The sequence below is a fragment of the Hypanus sabinus genome, chromosome 3 (genome assembly GCF_030144855.1).
Source record: "Hypanus sabinus isolate sHypSab1 chromosome 3, sHypSab1.hap1, whole genome shotgun sequence".
Taxonomy (NCBI): Eukaryota; Metazoa; Chordata; class Chondrichthyes; order Myliobatiformes; family Dasyatidae; genus Hypanus; species Hypanus sabinus.
Window position 1 is genome coordinate 71,586,757 of NC_082708.1, and position 27,521 is coordinate 71,614,277.

Genomic DNA, 27,521 nt, shown 5'->3' on the forward strand with positions numbered 1-27,521 from the left:
TGAAGAGATTTGGTATGTCAACAGATACACTCAAAAACTTCTATAGATGTACCATGGAGAGCATTCTGACAGGCTGCATCACTGTCTGGTATGGAGGGGCTACTGCACAGGACTGGAAGAAGCTGCAGAGGGTTGTAAATTAAGTTAGCTCCATCTTGGGTAAGAGCCTACAAAATACCCAGGACATCTTTAAGGAGCAGTATCTCAGAAAGGCAGCGTCCATTATTAAAGACATCCAGCACCCAGGGCATGAACTTTTCTCACTATTAGCATCAGGTAGGAGGTACAGAGGCTTGAAGGCACACACTCAGCAATTCAGGAACAGCTTCTTCCCCTCTGCCATCCAATTCCTAAATGGACTTTGAATCCATGAACACTACCTCACTTTTTAAATATATATTGTCTGTTTTTTCCCATGATTTTTAATCTATTCAATATACATATACTGTAATTGATCTGCTTATTTATTATTTTTCCACTTCTATGTTATGTATTGCATTGAACTGCTGTTGCTAAGTTAACAAATTTCACCACACATGCTGGTGATAACAAACCTGATTCAGATTCTGATTACTCCCTAAATGAAATCAATGCTAACATTGCATTTGCTTTCCTTACTACCTGTTAACCTTAAGGAAACCGAAATAGCATTTCCAAGAAAACCCTTTATATCTCTGCCTTCTGACTCTCCCTCTTCTACCAAAGTGCATAACCTTCTCCCTGCTGTACTCCACCTGCCACTCATCCAGTTCCATCTGCAGATTCACTGCCTCCTTGACTCTATCTGTATTATTTATAAACTTTCCTACAATGCCATTACTTCCCTTTGCCAGTTCATTAATGTATAAAATGAAAAGTTGTGGCTTCAGCACTGATCCACCTGCGTCTCCATTATACTCACATGCATTGTACCTGACACTTTCAATCATGTTGCCTCAAGTAAGATTCCTAACCCTTTCAAAACTCTGTTCTTTTCTTTTAATTCCAGAGATTTGAATAACTGTGCCCTTCTTCCCGTAAACTTTTTCCACTTTTTCATTAAAGGTCAGCAGCCTAGTTATACATTTCACCAGGCAGTTTCAATTGGAACTGCTCCCTATTTCCTCAATTTTGGTACCAATGATTTATGAATTAAACTCAGTTCTCCAACATCAATTGTTGAATGTAAATTGCATTTACTTCTTATTCTTGTTAACTCTGTACTAATTAGCATGGTGCTCAGGTAGTATCTAGAGATTATTACCTTTTTGCTTCAGCTTCTTACTGTAGTCCCTAGCTGCTCATATTCCCTCAGGAAAGCCACTTTTGTGTTCATCCTGTATCATTCATAACCACATGGATCACAACAGGTTGATCTTTCCCCTCCCACTTCAAATTCCTCAGGATGTGGGCGAGATGGGATGTCCTGAACCCAGACAACAGGCAGGCAACAGAACTGTTAGAACTCCCGATCCCCGCAACAAAGATCAATGTCCATTCCCCTGACTATTTAATTAAAATGTGTTTCTTTTCCTTCCCTTTAAGGGCACCCTGAACCAGAGTGCTATGGTTAGTTTGCTCGTATTTCTTACACAGTCTGCTCATGACCACACAGTGAGGAATGACCTCAAACCCGTTTGACAAGTTTAACACCTGAAGCTCCTTCAGTCCTACTTCCTAGATCCCTCTACACACCTCATTCACAATCACACGCTCCCGTTCCTCACCACTGACAGAATTTGATGTGGGTAGTCTAAGGGGCGTGCCTGCCTCCCGGAGCACAGAGTGCAGGTAATTCTAACCCACCCAATTTGTCACAGAGTATGAGGCTCAGACACCAGCATTTCAGCTTTCAGCTGGAGATCCTCAAACATCCAGACAGACAGACATACTTTATTGATCCCAAGGGAAATTGGGTTTCGTTACAGCCGCACCAACCAAGAATAGTGAAGAAATATAGCCAGATGTTGTCACCAGGAACTTCCTCATCATGCAACTACCACACTTCGCCTGGACCCACTATTCAGTTAGTTGAAAATGTTTTTTATATCTAAATATTTCATTGTTGTCACCTACAATAATTAGCATTGATTAAACCATAATGCTAAATGGAGTTTAATTACAATTAAACCACAATACTTCCAGCCTATTAAGCAGTTTATCTTAAACAGTTCTGGAAATGGAAGCTAACACAAAGTACACTGCAGATGCTGTGGTCAAATCAACAGGTACAAAAGCTGGATGAACTCAGCAGGTAAGGCAGCATCCATTGAAACGAGCAATCTACCGATGCTGCCCAACCTGCTGATTTCATCCAGCTTTTGTACGTGTGGAAATGGAAGCTAATTGGGTCTCTTTACAAAAATGCGTCGCAAGCCAAGACCAACACTGTCTGCTGGAACCTACTTCCCTGTTATTGGCTGATTGCTCTGACAAAAAATTATCTCTTTAATGATTACCAGACTGTTGTTGGACTTTGCTCATCTGCCTCCTAAAAACTGACACTAACAGACTCCCATGCTGCCTTTTTGCAAAGCATATTTTTAAAAGCACTTTTATTTACTGAGTTTCAGCAGTATCATCTCGAGCCATGGCTGTTCTTTCATTATTCACAATATTTGTTTGATGGAGCCTGGATTTAGCTGCAGATTTATTCAAAAGTTCTGCAATCCATGTGTAATTCCAGTGCAATTCTAATCACCCATCATCCCTTCTGCTTCCCTACATTGGTTTAAGGTTAAATTACAGGCACATTCATTTTCAGTTAATGCCTTTGTTGTTAGAGTTGATGATTAGGAGCATTGTCTGCAAAATCCCACCCAAACAGCACTTATAATTCCGTCACTGTTTATGTGATAACATCTATAATTTTGAACAAAGAAATTATTTCGAATACTTGGGATGTGAAACAATGTTTTCTAGTTAATGATTTGATTTTGCATGGGATTAGATTTCTGCTATTTGCTGTGTTTGAAGTTACTTTATGAGTCAATAACAAGTAATATTAACAATGAGTTCCATTGTTGTTCATAATGGATGAATCAGCTCCATTTCAAACTGTTAGAACCATAGAACATTACAGCACAGAAACAGGCCTTTTGGCCCTTCTTAGCTGTGCCAAACCATTTTTCTGTCTAGTCCCACTGACCTGCACCTGGCCCATATCCCTCCATACCCCTCCATACACCTCTCATCCATGCACCTGTCCAAGTTTTTCTTAAATGTTAAAAGTGAGCTTGCATTTACAACTTCATCTGACAGCTCATTCCACACTCACACCACTCTGTGTGAAGAAGCCCCCCCCCCCCATGTTCCCTTTAAACTTTTCCCCCTTCACCCTTAACCCATGTCCTCTGGTTTTTTTCTCCCCTAGCCTTAGTGGAAAAAGCCTGCTTGCATTCACTCTATCTATACCAATCATAATTTTATACACCTCTATCAAATCTCCCCACATTCTTCTACGCTCCAGGGAATAAAGTCCTAACCTATTCAACTTTTCTCTGTAACTCAGTTTCTCAAGTCCCAACAACATCCTTATAAACCTTCTCTACACTCTTTCAACCTTCCTGTAATTTGGTGACCAAAACTGCACACAATACTCCAAATTCAGCCTCACCAATGCCTTATACAACCTCACCATAACATTCCAACTCTTATACTCAATACTTTGATTTATAAAGGCCAATGTACCAAAAGCTCTCTTTACTACCATATCTACCTGTGACACCACTTTTAGGGAATTTTGTATCTGTATTCTCAGATCCCTCTGTTCTACTGCACTCCTCAGTGCCCTACCATTTACCTTGTATGTTCTACCTTGGTTTTTCCTTCCGAAGTGCAATACCTCACATTTGTCTGTATTAAACTCCATCTGCCATTTTTCAGCCCATTTATCCAGCTGGTCCGGATCCCTCTGCAAGTTTTGAAAACCTTCCTCGCTGTCCACTACACCTCCAGTCTTTGTATCATCAGCAAATTTGCTGATCCAATTTACCACATTATCATCCAGATCATTGATATAGATGACAAATAACAATGGACCCAGCACTGATCCCTGTGGCACACCACTAGTCACAGGCCTCCACTCAGAGAAGCAATCCTCTACTACCACGCTCTGACTTCTCCCAGTGAGCAAATATCTAATCCAATTTACTACCTCACCATGCATACCTAGCGACTGAATCTTCCTAACTAATCTCCCATGCGGGACCTTGTCAAAGGACCTACTGAAGTCCATGTAGACAACATCCACTGCCTTCCGTTCATCCACTTTCCTTGTAACCTCCTCGAAAAACTCTAATAGACTTGTTAAATGTGACCTACCACGCACAAAGCCATGTTGACTCTCCCTAATAAGTCCCTGTCTATCTAAATACTTCTAGATCCTACCTTAGTACTCCTTCCAATAATTTACCTACTACCGACGTTAAACTTACCGGCCCAAAATTTCTTGGATTATTCTTAGAGCCTTTTTTAAACAACTGAACAACATGAGCTAACCTCCAATCCTCCAGCACCTCACCCATAGATCCTGACATGTTAAATATATCTGCCAGGGCCCCTGCAATTTCAACACTAGTCTCCTTCGAGGGAATACCCTGTCACGTCCTGGGGATCCTTCTGCCTGATTTGCCTCACATTTACACATTTACCTTAAGTCCATTTGACTTCATAGCTCAGTTCCCACCATCTATTTTCCCTAAGGTTCCCATCAGAAGGACTTATCCAGTGTTAATTTTTCTTAATAAATGTGCAAAATTGAGATAATGGAAGGCATCAGGCACAGCTGTTTAATTCAAAACAAGCCAAATAGCATATGTCTTTTAGAATGTTTTATATCATGACAGCCTGGCTATGAACGTGGGGAAAACTTGCAGACAGAATAATTTTAACTTCTGATTGTGGAGGTGTTTATCATGAGTGAATATGGAAAATTTGCAGCCATGTTTCCCACAATTCTGTGGGCAGAGTTAAGATGGCGCCAAGTGGCTGCCTTTTCGAGCTCATCGGTGGATGAGTTACCGGTACTGGAGATCGCTGGCTGGCCGACCATTGTCAGACATTCTCCAGGCATGGCTTGGAAGACGGTGCCTCCAGGGTGCAGCCCTGCGCGACCCTCTGGGCAACCGATTCCAGGCTGGGGTTGTTGAAGGCAGGAGAAGCTGCGGTAGATGAGTGGAGCTAGATCACTGTAGCTGGGTGATCACACTTTCTCTCGATGGTGGGGAGAGGTTGCTGCCGATTCTTGAGTCAGAAAATCTCGAAGTAAAGTGGCAGACTGTAACATCATAACAGCGACTGTCAGATTCCCCTTTTGCTGTGAAATGGGCGACATCTCTCCGTCCTTTTTAGTGAGACAGGGAGAGAGCCTGTGGTATGTGGAACTGTTGGGTAAACAATAGTTTTTACTGACTGCAGATCTTTGGGTGCTTTGCTATTGCTTATTGAGCGGTGGGCACTGATGCATTTTTGCTGGGGGTGAAGGGGGAGGTTGATGTGTTGTTGCTTTACTGCTGCTTGTGTAGGGGAGCAGGGAGAGCGCTTTGCTATTGTAAGATTATTCTGTTATTCATTCCATTGGGGTTCTTCTGGTTTTTGTGGATGCCTCTGAAGACAATTATTTCAGGTTGTATACTACATACATTCTCTGGTAATAAACTGAACCATTCGAATTCTCATGATTCTGTGCCTATGATAGCTGGGTAAAATTTCACTTCAGGTGGTTTGTAGTGAGCTATTTGATATTCCCTTACTCAGTAACCAACCAATCTGCTCCTGCTTATGGACTAGTAACAGCAGGACTCGTCACGAATACATATATTGATTTTTTTCCAGGTCTTTTCAAGGATAGAGTTTAAAATTAAGTTTGATCTTTATTGCACGTTCTGTTCCATTGCTTGAGCTAAAATGAAAAGTTAATATGCATATGTGTGCCTGAAATAATTAGTTCAACAGGACTAATACAATCAAAAAGTAAATGATAGTTTTTTCAACACACACAAAATATTGAATGAACCCAGCATTTCAGGCAGCATCTGTGGAGAGGTAGAGAGTCAATGTTTTTGGCCGAGAGCTTCTGTTTATGAGAATAACTGAGAACCATCTAGTTAATTTGAAAAATACCTTAAAATCTAAACTAAAGAACATGTTTGTGTTCACTCTGGGCCTCGGCTGGTGTTAATAGGGCAGATCTGAAGGGATAAGTGGCCTACTCTGCCCTTTTCTCTTATGTCCCTATGTAATCAAGTCATACAGCATGACTGGGCCTTTGGCCCAAATGGTCTACTGCAACCAAGATTCCCATCTAAGCTAGTCCCATTTGCCCAAGCTTCTACAGCTACTGTATGTTAAGAGCAAAAGAATAGCAAGGGACAACACATTGGGCTATTGATCAGAGTGGTTATCTATGCATGGAGCCAAAAGAGATGGGGATGATCTTAAGAGGATTTTGTTGCATCTGTATTTACTTGGGAGATGGACACAGACTCTGTAGAAGTGAGGCAAAGCAATAGAGAGGTCATGGACCATATGCAGATTACAGAGGAGAAGATGCTTGCTGTCCTGAGGCAAAGTAGGTTGGATAAATCCCCAGGGTTTGACGAGGTGTTCCCTCGGACCTTGTGGTAGGCTACTGCAGAAATTGCAGGGGCTCTAGCAGAGGTAGTTAACTAGAGATGAGGTGCCTGATGATTGCCTAAGGATAGCTAATGTTCTATTGTTTCAGAAAGGCTTTAAAAAATAAGCTGGGAAATTATAGGCCAGTAACCCTGACATCATTAAGTTGTAAGTTTTTGGAAGGTATTCTAAGTGACCAGATATATACAGTAAATATCTGGATGGACACAGAATATTCTGTGCAGTTCTGATCACCTAGCTACAGGAAAGATATCAATAAGATTGAAAATGTGCAAAGAAAACTTATAAGGAAGTTGCCAGGATTTGAGGACCTGGGTTATAAGGAAAGGTTAAACAAGTTAGGACTTTGTTCCCTAGAATGTAGGAGAATGAGGGGAGATTTGATAGATATAGGTAGGGGTATAGATATGGTAAATGCAAGTAGGTTTTTTCCACTGAGATTAAAACTAGAGGTCATGGGTTAAGGGTGAAAGGTAAAGTGCTTAAAAGGGACATGAGGGGAACTTCTTCACTCAGAGGGTAGTGAGAGTGTGGAATGAACTGCTAGTGGAAGTCGTGGATGAGGTTTTGATTTCAACACTTAAGAGATATTTAGATAGGTACATGGATGGTAGGGATATGAAAGGCTATGGGCTGGATGCAGGTTGATGGGAATAGGCAGAATAATAGCTCACCATGGACTAATGGGCCAAAGGGCCTCTGTGCTGCAATGTTCTATGACTCTATATCCATCTTCCAAAGTACACCTCAAACTTACCCAGATTAAACTGCATCTGCCATTCCTCAGTCCATTTGCCCAGCTGATCATGATCCTTCGATAAATCCTGATAACCAATTTCACTGTCTATGACAGCAATGAGACCAGCACCAAGTCTTGGGAAACACCACTAATCATGAACCTTCAGTCTAACAACCTTCTATCATCATTCGCTACCTCCTACCGTTTAGTCAATTCTATATCCAATGAGCCAACCTGTCTCTGGATCGCATGTGATCTAATTTTTCATAGCAGCCTACCATGCAGAACCTTATCAAAGATCTTACTGAAGTCTACATACTGTAGATCACATCTGCTGCTCTTCTCCCAACAACTTCCATGGTCACCTTGTCAAAAAACCTCAATCTAGTTCATTTGACATGATCTCCCATACACAGCCCCGTTGACTACCCCTAATGACCTCCCATCTTTTCAGATGTATGTACATATATCTTATCTCTCAGAATTCTTTTGCAGTAACTTACCTACAAAAGATGTTAGACTTACTGGTCAATAGCTCCTTGTTTTTTTGCAGCCCTTCTTAAATAAAAATACAACATTAACCAACTTTCAGCCTTTCAACTGTTCACCTGTCACTAATGATTTTATATATATATATATATATATCAGCTAGGACTCCTACCATTTCTTCTTTAGTTTCCCACAGTATTATCAGATATACCTGATCAGACCTTGGAGATTTATCTACCTTCTTTCATCTTAAGACCTCCAATACATCCTCTATTGTAATGCACACTATGACCAATACATCCTTATTAACTAACTCAAGGTCTGAGGTCTTCATATCTTTCTCCATGATATAAACAAGGGGAAATACCATGCCTCTCTCCTGTAGCTATTCACAAAGATGCCCACTTGGTCCTTTATTCCCCTTGTTAATTTTATTTCCTTAATATACTTATAAAATAACTTTGGATTCTGCTTGATCTTCTCCAAAAGGTAACTCATGCCCCCGTTTTATCCTTCTGATTTCCTTAAGCAACTTCTATACTCTTCCAGGGATTCACTTGATTCCAGCTGCCTGTACCTGTCCTGCGTCTTCTTTTCTCTGACTGTCTGTATGGCTCATCGTTCATGGTTCAGTACTCCTGCCAGCACTGCCTTTCACTCTAACAGGAACATGCAGATCTTGAACTCTCAATAACCCATTTTAAAAGCTTCTCACTTGACAGATATCCCTGACCTGCAAATAACCTATTCCAATCAACTATGCAAGTTCCTGTTTAATACGGTCAAAATTTTCCTTACCAATTCCTTACCAGATATGTCCCTTCCCATAACTAATATCATACTAATAATATTGAGGTTGTATGAGCAATGAACAATTAAAGCTGCCTGGAATAGAGAGTAGGAGCTGTAAGTTTGGACAAACTTGTTTTTTCTGCCTAGAGCATTTGAATCAGGTTTATTATCACTGGCATGTGTCATGAAATTTGTTAACTTAGCAGCAGCAGTTCAAGGCAATGCACAATATAAAAGAAAAAAAATAATAATAAACAAATAAGTAAATTAATTTTAGTATATGTATATTGTTTTTACATATATATAATACATATATTGAATAGATTAAAAATCATGCAAAAAACAGAAATAATATAGATTTAAAAAGTATTGTTCAAGGGTTCAATGTCCATTTAGGAATCGGATGGTAGGAGGAAAGAAGCCATTCCTGAATCACTGAGTGTGTGCCTTCAGGCTTCTGTACCTCCTACCATCTGTAACAGTGAGAAAAGGGCATGCCCTGGGTGCTGGAGGTCCTTAATAATGGACACTGCCTTTCTGAGACACCGCTCCCTAAAGGTATCCTGGGTACTTTGTAGGCTAGTACCCAAGATGGAGCCGATTGAATTTATAACGTTTTACAGCTTCTTTTGGTCCTGTGCAGTAGCGCCCATCCATCCCACACAAGAGAGAGATGCAGCTTGACAGAATGCTCTCCATGATACATCTTTAGAAGTTTTTTGAGTGTATTTGTTGACATGCCAGATCTCTTCAAACTCCTAATGAAGTATAGTCATTGTCTTGCCCTCTTTATAACAGCATCGATATGTTGGGACCAGGTTAGATCCGCTCACTCTCTCCATTTCTGATCCCTCTATGAGGATTAGTATGTGTGCCTTCAACTTACCCTTCTTGAAGTCCACAATCAGTTCTTTCATCTTACTGACATTGAATACCATGTTGTTGCTGTGACACCACTCCACTAGTTGGCTCCTGTACTCCCTTTTGAGATTCTACCAACAATGGTTGTATCATCAGCAAATTTATGGATGGTATTTGAGCTGAGCCATACAGTCATGGGTATAGAGAGAGTAGAGCAGTGAGCTAAGCCCACACCGCTGAGGTGCATCAGTGTTGATCATCAGCGAGGTAGAGCTGTTATCACCAATCCGCACAGATCGTGGTCTTCCAGTTCGGAAGTCAAGGATCCAAATACAGAAGGAGGTACAGAGGCCCAGGTTCTGTAACTTTTCAATCAGGATTGTGGGATGGATGGCATTAAACGCTGAGCTATAGTCGATGAACAGCATCCGGACATAAGTGTTTGTGTTGTCCAGGTGGTCTAAAGCTGTGTGAAGAGCCATTGAGATGGCATCTGCCATTGACCTATTGTGACAATAGGCAAATTTCAGTGGGTCCAGGTCCTTGCTGAGGCAGGCGTTCAGTCTAGTCATGACCAACCGCTCAAAGCATTTCATCACTGTAGATGTGAGTGCTACTGGGCAATAGTCATTAAGGCAGCTCACATTATTCTTTTTAGGCACTGGTATAATTGCTGCCTTTTTGAAGCAAGTGGGAACTTCCACCCATAGCAGTGAGAGGTCGAAAATGGCATATGTCATAAAATTTGTTGTTATGTGAAAACATTACAGTGCAAAACATAATAAAACTATATATCATCATTATATATATATATAATATCAAAGACTAAGGGGAGACCTGATAGAAGTGTTTAAAATTATGAGAGAAACAGTCAGAAGTTTTTCTCCAGGTAGTAACATCAAACACCAGAGAACACGCTTTCAAGGTTAGAGGAACAAAATTCAAAGTGACATAAAGGGCCAGTTTTATTTTATGCAGGAGCACTAGAAGCTTGGAATGAGTTAGCAGGGGTAGTAGTGAAACAAAGCAGTTTTAGATAGACACGTGATCATGAAGGGAATGGAAAGATATGGATGATATACAGGAGGAGGACATGCAGTGTAAACTGACATTGGGATTGGCACAACATACTGGGCCAAATGGCCTGGTTAATGTTGTACTGTTCTATGGCTCCCCAAAAGGTATCTTAGTCACATGCCCTGACTCATTTCCAAAGAATACAACAAGCTTTTCTCACTTCCTGGTAGAGACTTTAATATACAATATTTTCTAAAAGAAACTTTCCTTGACACACTTGTGTTTTTGCCAGACACACAAAATGCTAGGCCAGGCAGTTTCAATGGAAATGGGTAGACAATGGACAGTTCAGGCTGATACCCTTCATTAGGACTCAACAGTCCTGAAGAAGGGTCTTGGCCAGAAACAGTGACTGTTTATTCATTTCCAAAGATGCTGCCTGACCTGCTGAGTTCCTCCAGCATTTCGTGTGTATGTCTTGGATTTCCAGCATCTTAAGATTTTCTTGTGTCTGTGATTGGACACTTATGTTTTATATTCATTTTTCTGGGAAGATTATGGAATGCTCCTATTGTTTTCATTATGTGTTCCTTGTGGAAGAAGAATGATTGAACATGGAACAGTACAACACAGGAGCAGGCCCTTCAGTCAACAATGTTGTACCAAACCATCAAAAAATCAAAAGAAAGCACCCAAACACTAATCCCTTCTACCTACATAATGTTTATATCCCAAACAAGAGAAAATCTGCAGATGCTGGAAATCCAAGCAACGCACACAAAATGCTGGAGGAGCTCAGCAGGCCAGGCAGCATCCATAGAAAAAAGTACAGCTGACGTTTCAGGCTGAGATCCTTCAGCAGGATTGGAGAACAAGATTTCAAAGATGGGGGGAAGGGGAGAGAGAAACACAAGGTGACAGGTGAAACCAGGAGGGGGAGGGATGAAGTAAAGAGCTTGAAAGTTGACTGGTGAAAGAGATACAGGGCTGGAGAAAGGGGAATCTAATAGGAGAGGACAGAAGGTCAAAGAAGAAAGGAGGGAGGAGCACCAGAGGGAGGTGATGGGCAGGCAAGGTGAGAGAGAGAAAAGGGTATGGGGAATGGTGAAGGAAGGCCAGAGAGCCATTATGGAAGTTCAAGAAATTAATATTCATACCATCAGGTTGGAGGCTACCCAGATGGAATATAAGGTGTTGTTTGTCCAACCTGAGTGTGGCTTCATCGTGACAGTAGAGGAGGCCATGGATTGACATATAGGAATGGGAATAGGAAGAGGAATTAAAATGGGTGGCTACTATGAGATCCCGCTTCTTCTGGCAGTCGGAGCATAGGTGCTTGGCAAAATGGTCTTCCAATCTATGTTGGGTCTCACCGATGCACCGGAGGCCACATCGGCAATACTGGACACAGTTTATGACTCCAATAGACTCACAGGTGAAGTGTCGCCTCACCTGGAAGGACTGCTTGGGGCCCTAAAATGTAGTGAGGGAGGAGGTGTAGGGGCAAGTGTAGCACTTGTTCCACTTGCAAGGATAAGTGCCAGGAGGGAGATCAGTGGAGAGGGTTGAATGGGCAAGGGAGTCATGTAGGGATTGATCCCAGTGGAAAACAGAAAGTGGGGGTGAGGGAAAGATATGGTTGGTGGTGGGATCCCATTGGAGATGGCAGAAGTGCTGGATGTGGAAGCTGGTGGGGTGGTAGGTGAGGACATACCTACCTATCTACCTACCACCTACCTATCCTTGGTAGGGTGTCGGGAGGATGGGGTAAGAGCAGACGCGTGTGAAGTGGAAGAGATGCAGTTGAGGCCAGCGTTGATGGTCGAGGAAGGGAAGCTTCTTTCATTGAAAAAGGAGGACATCTCCTTTGTTCTAGAATGAAAAGTCTAATCCTGAGAGCAGATGCCATGGAGATGGAGGAATTGAGAGAATGTGCTTTAACAAGTAACAGGCTGGGAAGAGTTACAGCCAGGTATATCCATATCCATTCATCTTCCTCACATTCATGTGTCAATTTAAACCTGTTTCAAAATGCTCTAATGTATTTGCCTCTACCACCATACCAAGCAGCACAATCCAGGCATCCACCACACCCTGAGTAAAAAACTTACCCCTCACATCCCCTTTGAACCTATCCCCCTCCCCCACCTTCAATTTATGCCCTCTGGTATTAGATGTTTCAACCCTGGGAAACAGATACTTCCTGTTCTCTTATAATGGCATAAACCACTACCAGATCTCCCCTTAGCATCTGATATTCAGAGAAAATAACCCAAGTTTATCCAGCCTCTCGTGATAGCACATGTCCGCTAAACCAGGATCCGGGCAATACCCTCAACATCCTTCCTATAAGTTGGCCAACCAGAACTGTATGCAATACTCCAGATGTGGCCTCACCAGTTTTATAAAGTTACAACATCACCTCTTGACTTTTGAACTCAATGCCTCGACTAATAAAAGCAAGCATTCCATAAACCTTCTTAACAACCTTATCAACCTGTGTAGCCACTTTGAAGGAGCTATGAACTTGGATCCCAACATCTCTCCGCTCAGCTACACTATTACAGATCTTGGTCTTAAACAGTGTACAGTCTCCCTGTTTTTGCCCTTCAAAGGTGCAACACCACATTTATCTGGGTTAAACTCCATCTGTCATTTCTAAGCCCATATCCACAACTGATCTATATTGGAGCATACTCTTTTCCAGTCTTCTAAATTACCCACAACGCCACCAATCTTGGTACCGTTTGAAAACTTACTAACCCACCCATCTACATTTTCATTCAGGTCATTTATATAAATGAGAAACAGCAGAGATCCCAGCACAGATCCTTGTAGAACTCCACTAATTACAGACCTCCAGCTCAAATAAGTTCCTTCAAGATCTACCCTTTGTCCTCAACATGCAAGCCAGTTCTGAATCCAAACAGCCAATTCACCGCAGACTCCATGCATCTTAATCTTCTGGATTAACCTCCCGTGAAGGACTTTAAATTAAAATCCATGTAGACAACATCCACTGCCCTACCTGTATCAATCTCTCTCATCACCTTGTCAAAATCTCAATCAAATTGGTAAGACTCGACCTGCCCCACACAAAGTCATGCTAGCTCTCTCTAATTAGGCAATGGGTTTTCAATTTCAAAAGAATTTTCCCAGCAATATCTCTTAACTGATGCGAAACACCAGTCAATAGTTCCCAGGAATTTCCCTTGTTCCCTTCTTAAATAGAGGTACAACGTTAGCCACTCGCCATTCCTCTGAGACCTTGCCTGTGCCTAGAGAGGACTTGAAGATACTGGTCAAAACCCCAGCAATCTCATCTTTTTCCTCCTTCAAAAGCCTGAGGAAAATCCCATCAGACCTTGGGGACTTCTCCACCTTAAAACTCATTAGGAGGCCCACACTTCCTCATCCTTGACCTCTAAACACCCTAACATAGTTATACATTCAGCCCTGATCTCCTGGAATTCCATGTCCTTTCCCTTGGTAAATACTGAAACAAAGTACTCATTATTTTCCTCTGTCACATTCTCCACATCCAAGCAAATGCTCCCCCTTCATCTGTGAGTGGTCCCAATCTCTCCCTAGTTATCCTCTTGCACTTGATGTATGTATGGAATGCCTTGGGATTCACCTCAGTCCTACTTGCCAATGACCTTTCATGGCCCCTCCTGGCTTTCTAATTCCTTCTTTAGTTCTTTTCTGGCTTCTTTATACTCCTCATGGGCTTCATTTGATCCTACCTTCCGAAGTTTTACATACTTTTCCTTTTTCATCTTGACTAAATTCATCACCTCTCTGGGCATTTAAGGTTCTCTTATCTTTCCATCCCTGTCCTTCCTTCTAACAGGAGCATACCTTTCCTGCACACTTGTGCTCCATATAATGACATGGGCATATGAAACTTCACTGGTATTATACACCACTCTCTTTTAATTATTGATATTTATATGTACTCCTGACAAATTTTCTGTCATAGGATCATGGAATAGTATACAGCAGTAAGAGATGAATTGTTTCTTTGTATGCATCCTAGCATTTTAGGACACTGTCTATTTTGTCCGTTTTTTTGCCCTTTACTCTTCTTTCTGCAATCATGAATTTACCTGAATTCTTTTTTGGAAGTTGTTACTGAATTTGTCTTCAACACCCCTTAAGAGACCTTGAGAATGCATTGCAGATCACGACCGACTGCAAGAAAAGAAAATCTTGTTACTTTTCATTCTTTAGCAAGTTATATTAAATTTTGAGTATTCAGCTTACCAATCCACACCCAGTGAACTCAAGAATTCATTTGAACTGAAAATAATTTATTTTGATTTGCTCTACCAAAAGTGTTGCTATCTTTAAACACAGTTAATCTGTTGTAATTTCTCAGTTCTAAGGAGACTAATCACAGCCCCTGTGGCCTCAGATCCCGGGTGCCACTTCGGTAAATCTGTGCATTCTCTTTGAGGAGCTGTTTTCCTCCTGCAAGTGTAGTGCTCAAAATGAGAAACTGCACTGGGGCCATGACTTGCTGATGGTATAAAAGTTTGGCGTAATTTCTGTGCTCTTCTGAAATTGTAAAAGGATACCAATTTTACAAACTGTTATGTATGGGTACAACTACATACAGTAGTGGTCGCCAACACATCGATCTTTGAGACTTTCCCAGTAAAAATAAATACACGAATACTGTTTTGAGGTTGTTTCCGGGTGGTGGGGTATCAGTTCCGTTCTTTCTGCCCAGTGTATATGTGTGTAGCTCCCTCACCACGCACTACACAGTGTACTTCAGTGGTCCCCAAGCACTGGGCAGCGAGGAAACGATATGATTTGTTGAACTTGAATGCACGGGAGGTAATCAGTCGCCTAAGCGCAGTGACACCCTCACGCCAGGGATCACTGTTTGGCCTCGGGTAACCGGCTGACTCGCAAGTGCCGATGCTACCAGCCTGCAGCGTGGACAGGTGGGCGCCGCCTCTGAACCTGTTTAGCACACTGGGTGTTCATGGGGAACCCAGTGCCAGGATATTCGCAGACGACCTAATTCGGGCTCAGGGTTTCGTAAGTAACAGAGCAGCTGCCTCGCTGCGATCGACTGAAGCAAACTTTTGTTGGCCGAGAGATTCTGCAAGGGGGGTGGGCATACGTCCTGTCGCACTCTCTCCAGACTGTGACCGCCACGGCCCCGGTACGGGGACCTCCGGACTTCACCCCAGCCGCACCTGACCGAGGTGTCTGGCGGCGGGCGGGCAGAAGGCTGGAGTTCGGGAGGCTGTCTAATAAGGCATTGAAGCACTCCAAACTACTTAGGCACCCTGCATTTAAAGACAAACCCGCTGTTTTTACAATGGAAAAAACATGAGCAGTGCGCGACAGAAGCTAAGTGCTGAGAGCCACGTAAACTAAACTGCGGAATAGACTGGACATCAGGAACCTGCTTCGAGTATCGTTGTATTCCAGTCGTGTTTAACACCCCCGCACCTCCCCCCCCCCCGGTCGGCCAGTCCGCAAGAACATTGTCAATATTAAACTGGTCCGCGGTGCAAAAAAGGGTTGTGACCCCTGGTGTACATAATTATTTCTGCTTCTGGGTTGCGGGGTTTTATTTCCGTTCTTTACCCAGTGCGTATGTATGTGACTAACTGATTTAGTAGGTCGATCACTAAGGCTGAGGTAGGGGATCTTGGGCTTAAAAAGGTTGGTGACCACTACTCTAAGACATCCATTTTCCAAAAGGAACATGCAAATTAACAATGCATAAGAGCAGTTGGTTTGTGCTGCATCTATTACATAATTTCTTATGACAATTTTCAGCTTGAAACAACTATGGAGACTACCAGGCACCAGCATAGATGCGGCTGAGCCATTGGGCCTCTGATCCAAAAATAATTGATAGCTTCTTTAAATAGCACTTTGGTTCACATAATGAGCTGCATGCTACAATTGACAGACACTGGACAAATGTTAATGCTGTCAAAGATCCTGAGAGAATTGGAGTTCCAAAACCACAATGCACAAATCAGAAGCTAACAATGATGATTCCTTGCCTTGATCCTATCAGGTCTTGCAGTTGTTTTAATCTCTTTTCTCAAGATTACAGAAGTGACATGTAATGAAAATTTGTCCAATGATGAATATAACCATTGTTCTGACAAGTGAATTTCTACAAGATTCTCCCAAGTCCATCCAGCTTTTCAATATTACTATCAAAAAGTGTGTTATTCCCAATGCCATTAAATAATTTAAAGAATTTTGGTAGTCAAGCAATGCCTGAAAATCAGAAAATAGTCTTAAACGGGTTCCAGTAATGACAGAGATTACCCAGCAGGTCAAGCAGCATATGTGGATAGAAAAACAGTATTACTGTTCAAGAGTTCGAAATCAAACTTGTTTAAAGTATGAAGAAGGAGGAGAGTTGAGACTAGAAAGGGGATGTCTGCACAGAATGAAAGCAAGAGGAGACAAGTGGGGGTGGTGCCAGTTGAGAGAGCATCTGAGGCATATCGATTTTTGGTGTCCGTCAATGTTTTTGTCCAATGCATTCTTCTGTTTTCTTTGGGATATTAATTATCCATAATTATCCACAACTTTAAAGACCGGCCTGAGAATCTTGGGTCATGCTCTAGCACAACTTTCACTCAAGGCAAGCTACCCCGTCTCAACTTTCATTTGCTGATGTTAGTTCTTTAGCCAATGTGAGCTGTTGGCATCGACAAGGGGGCCTCAGCATTGTTGTTTCATTCATGTAAAACAGATCAGGTTTCTCTGGAAGTATAAACAAGTCATAAACACTTTTAATCCCTCTTGGAATTGATATCCGCTGTAACTGATTATCCTGTTTCAGTGGAGCCCTGGCCCAGGTAGCCCTTTAAGTATTTAAATATGTATTCAGAAGAAAAATTGAGACTTGAATAATAGCTTGAGACATAGCTTGAATAAAGTCAAATCTTCAGTAGCTCAGTAACAAATAGAAATAATGCCCTCTTTAACAACAGTTAATGCTTTAATGGGATTGCTAACACCTATTAAAATACATGAATCATGTCCTTTTAATTCCCAATATTTAAAGCACTTTATGTATTTGATGTGTTTGAGTGCTTTGGCCATCAATTATTTAAAAAAAGTATTTTTCTACAAAATATGCATTTCTGGTTACCACATTCCAGGAAGGATGTGGTGGCTCTGGAGAGACTAATCAAAAGGTTCTCCAGGGTACTTCCTGGATGAAAGTCTATTAGCTCTGTGGAGAGGTTGGAGAAGCTTGGATTGTTTTCACTGGAGCATCAGAGGCTAAGAGTCAACTTAAGAGAAGTATATAAAGTTATGAGAGGGTTGTCAGAATGGAAATGTCACATACTAGAAGGTAGTGTTAGGGGGAAAGTTTTAATTAATGTTTCATCAAGGATTAATCAATGGGACTTACGGATTAATCTCTGTACTTCATGTTATGATGCGTTCTGGCTGCTTCTTTTCTCGTTGCTGTTTTGAGTGATTTTGACCATGGCACGCTGATACTGTGGCCTGCAGATAGCGAGTGACGCTGTGCTGGACTGAACCAAACTGTGCTGAACTGAGGATGCTTGGATTCTTTCAATGACTGTGCGATTTGGTCTTTTGCATTTTGTGTTTTATTTCTATTTTTCCCTGTGATTTGGTCTTTTTTTTGCACTGGGGAAGGGGTTTGATGTTTTTCTTTGAACAGAATCCTTGGTTTTCTCTGTTTCGTGGCTGTCTGTGGGAAGACAAATCCCAGGGTTGTATACTGCATACATACTTTGATAACAAATATACATTGAACCTTTGAAAACTTAAATGTGACTTACAAGGCAGGTCTTGTACTCACAGAGTGGTAGATGTCTGGAACATGCTTCCAGGCAGATATGACAATGACATTTAAGAGGCATTTAGACAAGCACATTAACAGGCAGGGAATGCAGGGATTTAGACTAGGTGCAGATAGATGGGATTAATTTAAATTGGCTTGGACATCATGAGCAGAAGGGCCTGGTCGTGTGCTGCACTGTTCTGTTTTCTATATACATACAAAAATATAGTTCACTTCAGCTGTTAGAGTCCTCAAAATGCTGTCTATGTACCAAATTAGGCCAGACTTTTTTAATTCATCAACCCCAATTCCAATTCCTCAGCAAGGTAGGCCATTTCCACAACTAACGTCCTAATTGTGTACAGAGTCAATTATATAACCACTTTGCAAATTGCAAGAGGAGATGAGTAGCTTTTCCTGGTTTTAAGTAGCCAGTATGCTACTTCGTAGACATTTACACTGTTGGTTTTGATAATTTGCAGTTTTTAAAGTTACTTTTATTAGCATGAAGGATAATTGAAGAATTTATTAAGCAGCTGATCTGTTTAATATAATTAGTAGAGGGTTGTATTTCTGTTTCATCTGTGGAGCAGGGAAAAGTAGTGTGTTTTCTCATCCACTTGGCTTCATTTATCACCTGCTAGCTATTCTGCTTCCCCTCTCCCCACCTTTTTATCCTGGTGTCTTCCCCCTTCCTTTCCAGTCTTGAAGAAGGGTCTCCGTGTTGGAGTGATTTTTGGGTTTAGGTCATTTACATTTAGCAAGTGGCTTTAGCCACCAGTCTTCTGTTCCTTGACAGTGTATTGTGGATTTAGTTTGGAACAGTGCATTTCCTAAAAGCTGTGAATCCCAGTCCAGAGACGATGCTGGCGTCTCTTGTGAACCAGAAGGTGTGAGGTTTGCATGTAGTTTCAAAGACAGCATTATCAATACTTTGTAAACATGGAATTGTCCTCTATATTTAGCACATACAATGCTAAATAAATGTATTGTGGATTCAGTTTGGAACAATGGTTTCCTAAAAGCCCAGTCCAGACTCTGCTGGGATGGATGCGAATCAGGTGTGAAGTTTGTATGTAGCTTCAAAAGCATTGTTTATACTTTGTACTTAAGATTGTCCTTTGTGTTTAGCAAATAAATATCGAGCCCACATTGGGCCAGCAGACCTTTCCACCGAAAGCAGCTTGGTATGATGTCTGCTGTACCATTTTGTCAAATAAAGAAGCTGCTTTGTATCTACCAGTAACTCTCTCTCCAGTGATTTCATTCATGCAACAACACTCAGCAAGAAATGTCGACTGCTTATTCATTTCTTTAGGTGTTGCCTGGCCTGCTGAGATCCTCCAGCATTTTGTGTGTGTTGCTTTAGAGTGTTTACAGTTAGTATATTGAAATGGTTATATGGTTAATTTCCTACTCCAGACATTCTTGAAATACGCAACTTAGCAGACTGAATTTATTTCCAACGATTACAATTATCTTGTTATTTCATGGAAATATTAATGACTTCTCTGAAAATACAACAAAGTGTATGTTGTTACATTTTGAAAACTGAATATGGAGGGAAAATAATTTAAAAGACTGTTAAATATTTATGCTTGGATTATTGCTTATAAAGGGTAACTAAAGACTGACCAGGCAAGGTTACAGATTCCTTATGGTAGAGAATATGTAGATATAGTTGTATGCTCACTTAGGAGAATAGTATTATATTTGATATGCAAAACGATCCCTCACCCAAAAGCTGGAGGAAAAGATAAAATTAATGACCAGGATACTGAATTTTCAGTGGAAGCCTTAGTTTTTTTAGTAGTTCAGCAAGATTACTTTTGTGTTCATGAATAGACTTGATACTAAAAACATAAACAAGTTGTTAAACAATTCACATTTGCCCACTTGTCTTACAAACACCCAATGCACAACAGTCAGAAGGTATGTGAGGACAGCCGGATTGTTGCCTCTGCTCCTGAACGCTCAAAGTCCTAAAACTGTTTTGTATTTTGAATCAGTTTTCAATAACTTCCAGCAGATTTTTATTAAGATAATGACTAGGCAGCTGAAGATGAACATTTCTAATTGGATATGGAATAAGTACACACTCCCCACACCAAATTAGGCATGTTTATTTAGCTGGCCTGTATTTATTGTTATATTGGCATAAGGCTCAAAATTAATAAGCGTTCTTTAGCTTTTTTGTCCACTTAGGCAATTCAATCATTTTGGTTTTTGTCACCATTATTCAGTGATATTTCTTAAAAGTTTTATCAGCTTTTTAATGCTCTGCTCAGAAATAGCCACTATTTTTATTGCATGGTGTGTGAAAGCATAAATTGATGCTTGATTTTTTTGGAGAACATAAGGGAAAGCATTTCATACAACTTGCACAAGCAGTATGAGACCATACTAGACATCAGCACCTGCGGTAAAATTGTAGGAGCACGACCCACAGTCGTTATTTCAGATAAATGTTAAATGATGGCAATGTGCAATAGTGGCCAGAAGCATTCTTCATCACTGGTCAAGAAGAGATTTCTAGAAAAATTAACTAAGTCAGAATAACAATTCATGTAATAGAAGTCATAATAAAAATTGTAAGATTTTGAAAATCAGAGTATATGTGAAACAGGTTGCAGATTGTTCGTTTCACATTGCTGCCACTGAAAATTTTTACCTCTAAGTACTTATTTAATCCTTGAGGTGTTTGATTTACTTGATGAGTTTTATCCTTCATTTTTATTTGTACAACAATATGATGTTCTGATGACTGAACTGAATCAGCCAATGCTAGTTAAAAATTAAAACATCTTGAAAGAAATGCAATTCTTCACCTTATTCCAGAGATCTGCTTTCTGACAGGTGACAGACGAAGGATTTATTGTGAAAATAAACCTTTTCATACATTATTATTGCACATTGGTAATTTATTATTGTGCATATTATTATTTTTACTTTATTAGTTAAGTCTGCACACTGCTAAGTGTGTTTTTAAATGTTGCTGCTGTAACAAAATAATTTCCCACTCAGTATCAATAAATCACTTATTATTATTCAAATGAGAAATGAGTGGCGAAAGGATACTGATGTCTTTATCTCAGTTGAACTCATCATTCAGTGCTCATCCATCTTGCTTTAACTGGTTAGCTTGCTTTGGACTGACCAGCTATCGATTTTCAGAAATGAAAGCCAGACAGAAGAAATCTATTACTGTTTGTATTGAGCTGGCTGTCCAATTAGTTAGGAACTAGAAAGACTAGCTTTGCCTTTTAAAAACTATAGGCGATACAGTGAAAAGGTCATTCCTTTTCAAGAAGCCCTAAGTCATTGCAAAATGGTGTAACTTGATTCTAGAAGAGTATGTTTCTCTCCCAACATTGGTAACAAGTACTAAAATAACTGACCTTGGTCATTTGAACCAAACAGAGTTGCTGAGAATTTTCAGGATGATATCAGGGGTAGGTGCTACTAATATGTCAGCGGCCTAAACTGCCAGGTTTTGTGATCCTGCCACTAATATTCACAGAAATGTATATTCACCGCACTGAAAAAGGCATTTGCACCCACCAGATCTGTGCTATGATCTATCCCCCTGCTACAGTGATCCTATGCTAATCCCTGCTTTAACATCCTCGCATTTCCCTCAGCTCTGCACTCAATGACATATTAGGGGCAATTTACAACAGACTCTGAAACTGACCCATCTTTGGAACATGGAAAGAAATCACAGAACTTGGGCAAAACACACATATTCGCAGGGGGGGAAGAACACCAGAAGTCAGGATTAACCCAAGCTCCTGGAACTGTGAAATGGCAGCTCAAAGTGCAGATCTACTCTGTCAACCACCCTCACCAGCCATGGGGAGACATTAGTCCATCACTCTATACTCCAACAAGAAATTTGAGACGTAAGATGTGAGAGAATAGGACTAATCCAAGTGTGACAGTGGAAAAGTATGGAACTAGAGGAGGCAGCAGAGGTACTTAATGAATATTTTGCTATTGCCGCTTTCCTTGGAAAACTCAAACTTTTCAGCAGCAATATTGGATTTCACAAGTTTATGAAACTTCCTTCACTGGCTACTCTTAAAGTAAAATTACACACTGATGATCTGGTCATTTGAAACAACTACACATTGATATGGAATTTCTGTTCAGAGACCTGCTGGGGATGCATATTCCAGTTCGGGTGGTGAATCCATTTGGGGTCAATGTGAATGGTGTTTCCACCACATTGCAAGAATGTCTTATTGAGCTGCAGAGTATATAACAGCTCCAGCAAAATTTCTGGATAATTAGAGATACTCAAAATAGCTTCCACAGCTCTGAGAGAAAGCAAAGTTGTTTTTAATTGGATTTTCCACCTCTTACCTAGTTGAACGTAGTCTCAGTCAAGCTCCACCTGACATCAACAGTTCATAAGCATCTCGATGCTGCGAAAAGAGGTAATCTTTCTATGGGTTATGGGGAAAAGGTAGGTAGGTGGAGATGTGTCCATGGCCAGATCAGCCATGATCTTATTGAATGGCAGAGCAGGCTCGTCGGGCCAGATGGCCGACTCCTGCTCCTATTTCTTATATTCTTATCTTCAATTAGTTTATAACCAAGTTGCAACCAGATATTCAAACACTCACTAGTTTTTGTCAATCACAAGAATCTCACTAAGTATCCAAAGTAACAATATTTAGTGTTTTTTGTTGTAAGAAAAATATATTGTTAATAAAGCATCTTATTCAGAGCATTGAAATAGTTTTATTTTTCATACAGAATACACTGGGGACATTACATTTAACATATAATAAAACCTACAACCTGTTAAACATAAATATTGACTCTATATTAGAATAATTAGTACAGTTGACCAGAAATACTTCAGCAGCTAACAGAGCATTTGGAATGTGAGGGCAAAAAGATGAATGAAAGTCACAAGTGGGCTATGAGCAGAGAAGTGTTGAGAACCACTGCTATAGACAACCCCAACAGATTCGCAGGGGAAATGTTGCCTCAGCTGGAAGGACTGCTTGGGGCTTTGAATGGAGTTAAGGGAGGAGGTAAATGGACATTTCTGTTGCTTGCAGGGATATGTCCCAGGAGGAGATTAGTGGAGCAAGAGAATCATGGAGGGAGTGATCCCTGCAGAAAGCAGAGAGTGAGGTCCTTCTTAATCATGCTACAGACCTGTGTAGCCACTATCAAGGAGCTATGAAAGTCCAACCCAACCCAACATCCCCCTGCTCATCAGCACTGTTCAGGATCTTGCCTTTAACAGTGTACTGTCTCTTTACATTTGACCTACCAAAGGGCAACACTTCCATCTGCCATTTCTCCAGCCATGTCTACAAATGGTCTACACCCCACTGTATTCTTTACCAGTCTTCTACACTATCCACAACACCACCAATCTTTATATTATCAGGATGCTTACTAACCCACCCATCTCAATTTTCATCCAGGTCAATTATGTATATCATAAACAGCAGCGATCCCAGTGAAGATCTCTGCAGAACACCACTAATGACAGTGAGAATATCGGCAGGTACCCTTTGTCTTCGAAAGCCAAATGGCAAATTCAACATGGATCCCATGCATCTTAATCTTCCATATGAGCCTTCCATGAGGGACTTTGTCACAAACTGACTAAATGCATGTGGACAATATCCCCAGCTTAACCTTCATCAGTCACCATCGAAACCATCTCAAAAAACCCAGTCAAGTTAGCAAGTCATGTCTTGCCTCACACAAAGCCATGCTGGCTCTCCCTAATTGGGCCATGGTTTTCCAAATGTTCATAATCTTATCCCTAAGAATTCTCTTCAGTAACTTCCCAACCACTGATGTGATACTCACTGGTCTATAGTTTCCAGGATCATCCTTTGTTCCCTTCATGAATAATGGAACAACATTAACCACTTGCCACTCCTTCAGAACTTTGCTTGTGGCTAGAACGGGCATGAGGACATAGGTCAAGACCTCAGCAATCTCTTCTCTCGCCTTCCTCAGTCACCTGGGGTATATGCTAGCAAGCTCTTGGGGTTTATCCATCTTAATGTTCTTTAAGAGATCAAACACCACCTCCTCCTTTACCTGAAAATGCTCTAGCATACCAATCTATGCAGCCTTGTTCTCTCCGGCCTCCAAGTCCTTCTTGGTAAATACCGAAGCAAAGTACTCATTAAAGACCTCAGCCACATCCCTTTATCCATGAGAGGTCCCACCCTCTCCTGAGTTATCCTCTTACTCCTGATGCATGTATAGAATGCCTTGGGATTCTCTTTAATCCTACTTATCGTGGACTTTTCATGGCCCCTCCTGGCTTCCTAATTCCCTTCTTGAGTTCTTTTCTGGCTTCTTTATAGCTTCCTAAGTTTTATATATATTTTAATTTTCTTTTCTTTCTTGACTAAGTTCATCACCTCTCTCAACATCCAAGGACCTGTCCCCCCTTTCTACCTATGTTCTGGATACCAACGTGCACCATTGCTGCTCACTGCCCTCACCCCTTGAGAATAACCTGCAGCTGTTCTGATATATCCTTGACCCTAGCACCTGAGAGGCCACACATCATCCTGGCACCTCTTTCATGGCTACAGAACCTCCTGTGCATCCCCTTAACTATTGAATCTCCTTATCACTATCGCTCTACTTGACTTTACTCTTCCCTGCTGAGCCTCAGAGCTGGCCACAGTAGCTCAGGCCTGGTTGCTGCTGCTGTGTCCTGATAGGACCTTCTCCCCCCACCCCTCAGTGTGCTGTTGGTAATGTGTTTTACACTCTGGCCTTGGAGAAATGCTCTTTTGTTTGGCTATGTCCATGTATGATTGAATGATAATTAAACTTAAAAATTTGAACTTGAGCCATAAGGGCTTATATCCATGCTATCTGAAGCCTACACTCTGGGTGTGACCACAGTAGAAGTCTGAATGGAGAGTGGCTAATGTTATCCCACTTTTCAAGAAGGGAGGGAAGGAGAAAACGGAGAACTATCGCCCTGTTAGCCTAACGTCAGTCATGGGGAAAATGCTTGAGTCCATTATTAAGGACGAAATAGTGGCACATCTTGATGGCAGTAATAGGATTAGGCCGAGCCAGCATGGATTTACCAAGGGCAAATCATGCTTGACTAATCTGTTGGAGTTTTTTGAGGGTGTAACAAGGATGTTAGACGAGGGTAAGCCAGTGGATGTTGTGTACCTAGATTTTCAGAAGGCATTCGATAAGGTGCCACATAGGAGATTGGTGAGTAAAATCAGAGCTCATGGCATTGGGGGCAGGGTTTCAACATGGATAGAAAACTGGTTGGCAGATAGAAAGCAAAGGGTAGCAGTGAATGGGTGTTTCTCGGACTGGCTGGAGGTGACTAGTGGGGTACCACAGGGCTCTGTATTGGGACCACAGCTCTTTACGATTTATGTCAATGATTTAGATGAGGGCATTGAAAACTATATCAGCAAGTTTGCTGACGATACTAAACTGGGTGGCAGTGTGACATGCGAAGAGGACGTTAGGAGAATACAGGGAGACTTGGATAGGCTGGGTGAGTGGGCAAATACTTAGCAGATGTCATTCAATGTGAATAAATGTGAAGTTATCCACTTTGGAAGCAGGAACAAGAGGGCAGAGTATTGTCTGAACGCTGTAGAGTTAGGTAAGGGAGAAATGCAAAGAGACCTAGGAGTCCTAGTTCATCAGTCAATGAAGGTGAATGAGCAAGTGCAACAGGCAGTGAAGAAGGCAAATGGAATGTTGGCCTTTATTACAAGGGGAATTGAGTACAAGAGCAAGGATGTCCTTTTGCATTTGTACAGGGCCCTGGTGAGACCACACCTGGAATATTGTGTACAGTTTTGGTCTTCAGGTTTAAGGAAGGACATTCTGGCAATTGAGGAAGTGCAGTGTAGATGCACTAGGTTGATTCCTGGGATGGCAGGGCTGTCTTACGCAGAGAGATTGGGCTTGTACACACTGGAATTGAGGAGATTGAGAGGGGATCTGATTGAAACGTTTAAGATAATTAAAGGATTTGATAGGATTGAGGCAGGAAATATGTTCCAGATGTTGGGAGAGTCCAGTACCAGAGGGCATGGATTGAGAATAAGAGGTCAGTTATTTAAAACAGAGTTGAGGAAGAGCTTCTTCTCCCACAGTGTTGTGAAGGTGTGGAATGCACTGCCTTGGAAGATGGTGGAGGCCAATTCTCTGGATGCTTTCAAGAAGGAGCTAGATAGATATCTGATGGATAGGGGAATCAAGGGATATGGGGACAAGGCAGGGACTGGGTATTGATAGTGAATGATCAGCCATGATCTCAGAATGGCGGTGCAGACTCAAGGGGCCGAATGGTGTACTTCTGCACCTATTGTCTATTGTCTATGAGGTTTTCAGCCTCCCCAGGTGTCCTGAGGACTTACAGCTCCAACTTCAGTTCTTTGACCTGGTCAGTCAGGAGCTGAAGTTGTGTGCACCTCCTGCAGATGTAGTCATTAGGGAGATTGTTAGGCACCCTGCAATCCCACATCTTACAGGAGTGTTCCACTGCCTTGACTTCCACCCTACCTATACTTGTTATACCTTTGGCTCTAATTTCTTAATCTTAGGTTCCAATAATAACCAAATGGTTTCAGATATCTCAGAACCCTTAGCCTCCACCTGGTGAGACAAAGCCACCCACTCTAACCCTGATCCACTCACACAATGGCCACTCTGTTCACATCTCAATTATTTTTATTGTCCCTTGCTACGTTACTAATAACCATGGCAATCTCCTGTTCAATAGACAAGCCCCAACAGGCGCCAGCCACTTCTTAAACCTGGGATGTAAAACCTACAGGGAACTGTCTCCAACTCAGTCTATAACCTCCTGCTTTGCAGACAAATCCCAACCATCACTGAGAGAAATTTTGCAAGTTAATTTCACAATTCTTACGTGGTAGGTGGAATTTTATTCTTATTTTTGTTCTGTGATGAATGTGTGAATTTTGTGGAACTCACTCATGGCCTCACTGTTGTGCAGTATATGAGTATGCTTGACAGTGAGAAATGAGGGGGAGTTTCTGTTGTTTTGGCTGCTGAAGCATGTCTTCATGAAGCCAAAAGTTTGCTAGATGATTTAACTGTTGGATATGTCAATATCTTTTTGTTGGGCTTTAGTCCTGGGTTTCCTTGCTGTTGCTGTTGTGTGCTGGGGCAGCAGGCTGAGGA

The 27,521-nt window shown here is 41.4% G+C and overlaps 1 protein-coding gene across 2 annotated transcripts in view; it reads right to left on the reverse strand.

Annotated features, from left to right (window-relative positions):
- The window catches only part of mre11a (MRE11 homolog A, double strand break repair nuclease), a 177,044-nt gene extending 155,833 nt beyond the window's left edge, over positions 1–21,211 (reverse strand). Inside the window, exons 1-2 of one of the 2 annotated variants that reach the window (XM_059964624.1) lie at positions 15,133–21,211; positions 14,623–14,707 (exon numbers count right to left, since the gene is read on the reverse strand). The gene's annotated coding sequence lies outside the window, so the exon portion shown is untranslated. The remainder of the gene's footprint in view (positions 1–14,622; positions 14,708–15,132) is intronic. The other variant, XM_059964626.1, reaches the window with a different exon arrangement.
- Positions 21,212–27,521: the final 6,310 nt, after the last annotated feature.